This window comes from Podarcis erhardii, assembly GCF_964252035.2.
Source record: "Podarcis erhardii genome assembly, chromosome: 2".
Classification (NCBI taxonomy): Eukaryota; Metazoa; Chordata; class Lepidosauria; order Squamata; family Lacertidae; genus Podarcis; species Podarcis erhardii.
Window position 1 is genome coordinate 77,226,771 of NC_138498.1, and position 6,000 is coordinate 77,232,770.

Genomic DNA, 6,000 nt, shown 5'->3' on the forward strand with positions numbered 1-6,000 from the left:
TGTACTCCCCCAATCCTGAGCCAGGATTGTTTCTCAGATTGTTTCTGGGTGCCCCTGAAATTTGGAGAGACAGGAGCCAAAGTGTCCACTCACTATCTTTTGAGCCTCAACCTCACAAATTACTCAGTAGTGTATGACCAAGCAGCCATGTGCTGGATTCAGGCCCCAGCTTACTTCTGTTGGCGCAAATGAAAATATAGAAAGGAGAATTCCTGGATGCCATAATCCTAGTTTTGCAAGTACTCTTTTGGTGAGAGAACCCCGGCAGAGATTTAAAATCATGTAATATGTAGCAAAGTAAAGCATGGAAGTACAGTGGTATCTTGGGTTAAGAACTTAATTTGTTCCGGAGGTCCGTTCTTAACCTGAAACTGTTCTTAACCTGAGGTACCACTTTAGCTAATGGGGCTTTCCGCTGCCGCTGTGCGATTTCTGTTCTTATCCTGAAGCAAAGTTCTTAACCCGAGGTACAATTTCTGGGTTAGTGGAGTCCGTAACCTGAAGCGTCTGTAACCTGAAGCATCTGTAACCCAAGGTACCACTGTATTGGTATAGCATGGTTTGTGAGAGCCATGCAACTAAGCTGGAGCAACCAGCTGAAACCTCTTCACATGCTGAGTTCATCTACAGTGGTGGGCTTTGGTGTCTCAAATTTCTCGTCTTCCATTGGAGTAATAATGGTGGCATCTGCTCTGGCATCCCAGAAGCTCCACACTGCACTTATCTAGAGCCACCTCTTATGTAGACTAGTTCTCTACAATATTTCCAGTTTCAAAAACTGTAGAAAACCATTGCTTGTGTTACAGTTCTCTGGGGATGTCGTCCTACCCTGACAACAATCTTTTTGGGTAATATACTACACCTACAAAACCCACAAATGTACACATGTTTGTGGTCATTATACTCAGGTTGTTTGGGCTAATACTTATAAGATTGGCTGTGCTATTGTTCACTGTCCTGCGTCAACTAATAGCAAAGGAGCCAAGACCAAGAATTTTTCATATTTCGTTTGTACTTATGGTCCACCGGGCAACTACGCGGGAGTTCGTCCTTATAAAGCGGGAGCTCCATGTAGCCAGTGCCCAAAGGGAGACACTTGTCAAAAGAAACTCTGCAGAAATCCTGAACGTGAGAAAGAAAACAGCATATGCTATTCACGATGGTATCCACCCTTTGAATCCCGGATTATATGTGATGAATCCTGCATTGCAGTTGCAATTTTAAGACCGTTATTAATGTTTCTAGCTTTTGCAGCTGTTTATTACTTAAAACTCCGTTATCCAGGTTTAGGTTATAAAGCATAATTTTTGATAGGCGTATATAACTTGAATATAACTAACAATAATATTTATAAGAATATTTTCCTGCATTTTATATTTTAAAAGTAGATTTGGTTTGTTTCTACGATACTTCAATTTTTCTGAACTTGTAAAAAGTTACTTGTTGCATATTAATGAGTTGTAAATACTTTAAAAACTAGAATACATTAGTGTAAGTAGAATATATGGAGTGGTGTTCAGCTGTGTTTTACTCGGAGTGGACTCATTTAAGTTAATGAACATGATTAAGTTAGTTTCATTAATTTTAATGGATTTATTCTGAGTAAAGCTTAGCTGAATGCTATCCATGGCCATATCTAGTATGCCATGTTCAACATTAAGTGAAAATAAAGGCTAAGCATATTAAAAGGGGGGGGACACAATATTTTTGGGCCTGTGGACACATTTACAAACAGCAGAAAAGTGACTTCACTTCACCAATACAGGATTATTAACAAGGTTTTGTATAGTTCCCTCTAGGCCTGGGGTATCTCTACTGAGAACTTTTAAGAAAGCCCTGTGGCAGTCAACACTCAGAGACATTTATTCAGAATGCCTTGTTTTATTTTTAAAGCAGAGCTAAATGGAAGCTGCCTTTTCGAGAATAAAAGATGAAGATAACCTAAAATACATCCACCCATCAGGAAAACCTCAGCTGTGCAATTCCGCCTTCCACAACCTCCTCAGTCAGGATGATGATTATGGAGGACTGTACTCATGGCCAGGATCTCATTGCTAAGGCAAAGGAAGGCACCATGTTCTCCAAACAATCACATGCCGGAAGTCTAATTACTGGGCTAGTCAGGATTTGCTTTATTTGCTGAGCTATATTAATCCCAGTATAGAAATAGTCAACTTTGTAACCAAATCATTTTCGCAGTTCCTTTTTATAGTTTCAAGAGTTTTGCATCACCTTAAAAGGCTAAGCGATTCATTGTGGTATAAGACTTTGTGGACTAAAACCCACTACATCCGATTGCATGGGCACAAACATAGATGAAGTATTGTCTTCAACTGGCCTGTAGATACAAAAATAGATATACACACATATAACATGGTACGGAAAGGGCAGACATATACATGGCATACCCTTCTTTCCTGTTGTATGTTAATTTCACACTTGTATCAAGGAAGAAAGCTGTTGCTGCTGCGGCGGCGGCAATTTGCACATAAAATAATTTAAAACAGTTGAAAAACAGAAAAACAACATGTACAACTCTAACAAATGGACCCTCATGTTAAAGACTCGTTTGTCCCATTGGGAAAGCCTTCCAGAACAAAAAAAAAGGTCTTCAACTGTTTCTATAAACTGCAGATAGTGAGCCCTTGTTGTATCTCAGTGGAAATGCTGTTCCACAGAACATGGGTAGCCACACAAATATATCTGCTCTGTATTTCTGTGGAGAGTAATTCCAAGTAAATGTGTTTAGGATTGCAACCTTAAATACAGGGATGCATTCTTATCACTGCAAGTCCTACTTTTTAATTGTTCAAAATGAATAACGACCTACAGTTAAACAGGGCAGCAGGTCAGGTGAATAGTTCCAACACATGGTAAGTTGTAGGGGCAAGCCATATAGCCCAACGCTCTGTTTATTTGAAAAATAAATTCTGCTGAGTTCAATGTGACCGTCTTGGGTAAATGTACAGTATAGAGGGTTCGTGTTAGTGTTTTATGCTAGATGTGATTCCTGCAACACTGGAGAAGTGTGGGAGCTGATTCCCTGTGATTCACTCCCACACTGCTCCAGGAAACATCTCTGCATGAGCCAGGCAAATTACACAGTTCCTTGCCTTGCAAGTGTCACTCTTCTGGGCAGATGGGTAATGCTTGTGTGGGAAGGAACCATATCATGCATCCTGCCCATACAGTTTTTCCACACAGCCATTACTATATTGTCACTTGGGAACGAGTTGAAGGCGTGGTACACCCACTGTGGTCATGAATGAATCAGGACTTAGTCCAACTCTACAGGAAATAGATAAAGCAGAGCACAGGGAGAAAGACCAACTTGTTCACATGCCAGGTACAAAGGTCTCATCAGCTCTTCACAACACAGTGCCTTCTGACGAAGTCAGTTCACATTTGATGACAAGTTCATTGAATGTGCCTCACTGTGCTTAAGCCTAAAGACTGTATTTCCCTATATACAGGGGGCAAAGTTTATTTTCCCCAATTGCAGTGTCTGCAGAGGATTCACTTATAAAACTATATATTTGTAAGCATCCTTACCGTAAACTACTTTTCTTTCCTCTGGAAAATATAAATGGATGACATGAATCAAGAGACAGACAATGATCATTGACGGCTAAACTATCAACGCTGAAGATTTCCTCCAAATGCACTAATTAACGTCCTATTTAAAATCCACATCTTATTTTGTGGTTAACACACATCAAGGTACTCGGCAAGGACATCTGAGTGTTTTAAAAACCCTGCTTGGCACAGCAAATGGGTGATAATAAAATAAATTTCTTTTGTAAAGTGCCTATTAAAAGAAGGTTATCAGTGGAACAAATTGTAGCAAGTGGCACATAATTCTGCTTTGCAGTGCTTTAATCCCTTCATTTTATGCTTTTGTACACAATAAATCTAAGTGCATTACTGGATTACAAAAACAGAAAGGCCTTTTATCCATTCACGGCTCAAAGTAATGAACACAATAGCGCATTAGTCTAGTCAATTAATGGGGATGTATTTAATTATAAAACATTCTAATCAGGGCATTGCCCTGAGATTGGAATTAAAACCCATGCTAATTCTGAAGCATGGACTTTGCTTTTGTGCTGGAGATTTCGCAGGCTTTAGCTCCTTAATGCACCTCCTAGCCTCATGCCGAGTTGTTCGCCACTCTGAAGCACCTTTCTTCCTCGTTTAGCTATGATACTTGGATTGACAATGTACAGAAGCAGTGGGGGATTTTGGCCATATGTACAAAAGAAAGATGTTTTCCCATTTTTCGTGGGGGAACAAGTAAGAAGTTGCATATTATATACTAAGAGTAATTTCATAATCTATTTCAGGATAGTTCAGACATTTGGACATTTGTTGTTGTTAATTACGCACCATTCACCCTAAGGTCCCAGGGCAGGTTTCAACATTAAATAATAATAAACAGTTTAAAAACAAGTTACAGTCACAAAAACAAGGTGGTACCTAAAAATATACATCTCAGGTGCCTAAAGCCAGAGTAAAAAGATGATTAACTATAACCTTCATCCATTCTTTCTTCATTTTTACATAGATTTTCTGTCTGGTTACTGAAAACATGCAGTGTGCTGAACCAGAACAGGAGCTGAAACTGAGCCAGTTTGAATGTAGTCAAACAAACATTGCCTTTGTTTGAGTTCTGTACCTCCATTTAACTACGGTGTAATCTTTTGAAGCTCTTGGGGCACTGGATATCAAAACACTGGTCTTTTTCTTTTCTTTTTAAAGTAGCCATGCTCAGTGAGTTTAATCAGCAGCAAATGTATAATACCCCTTTGGAAAATGCTCATGGTGCCATGGCACAATAAATTTGTTTCCAATACTTTCTTAGGTAGTACATGAACAAATAAAAATGATAAGTCAGCGATGACTTTTTCCTTGGTTAGATCACACAGCTCAAATAACAGGGAACTGTTTCATGTGGTAAGTAGTCCAGATTGCTAAATGATAAAAGGAAAAAATTCTCTTCGACAGATAGGTGAATTTGCCAGCTCGGTGGGGGGGGGGGAGACATACCCTTTTTTTCTTGATGCAGATCATCTATTCAAACCTGTGTCTTTATTCAAACTAGAGCGATTTTAAAATAAGATCTGCTTTCAGATGGTGGTTCTGCCATCCCTGAACTATATGACTAGAATGAAAAATAATCAGCAAAGACACCATAAATATGTCTTCCCTAATTTGACTTATTTGCATTCTACAGTGTCTAATTTTATGTTGAGTCAAACTTAAAAGAGCTTAGGTAATCATTTATAGTGAAATGACACCGAATAAACTTGGTATGTAAATTTCCTTTCTATCACAGGTATTTTAGCAGAGGTGTCACATGCTGTCAGCTACCTAGCCATTGTATTCTGCACCAGGTGAAGCTTCTGAACCAGGACAAAGGGCAGCCCCATAGCAAGTGCATTGCAGTAATTTAGTCTCAATGGATCGCCAAAGAAGAAGTCTGCTTCTGTTTTGCTATCATTTTTTTGTGGTAGTTTATGTATGTATGTATGTATGTATGTATGTATGTATGTATGTATTTGGACTTTAAATTTGTGAAGAATCTTGGAATGGGGATCACTTTTGGTTCAAAATGTGGGCTATACATATATACAATTAAATTTGCAATTAATAATACAATTAATAATAAGTGACTTGTACAGAAATTGCACTAAAATATTTAGTAAGAAACTGCTGGTGCATAAAGAAGCATAAAAAGAAGCAAGCAAAAGATCCAAGAAGTTTCATTTCTCCATCAAGAAGGAAAAAACTGCATGAGAGAACAGTTCTTTGTTTGAGGGGTTTTAGTTTCAAAGGGGAGCAGAAATATTCTCCCCAAGAGAGCTGACTTTAGGCCAGCTATTCTGTTCTTAAAATACTAGATGCAAAAGCCTTCCCCTTTGTTCAATCTCCAGTCTGTAGCAGCTGGATAATAACTGAGCCAAGTTCATTTCTGCAATGGATAGCTAGTAATGTTTCCAA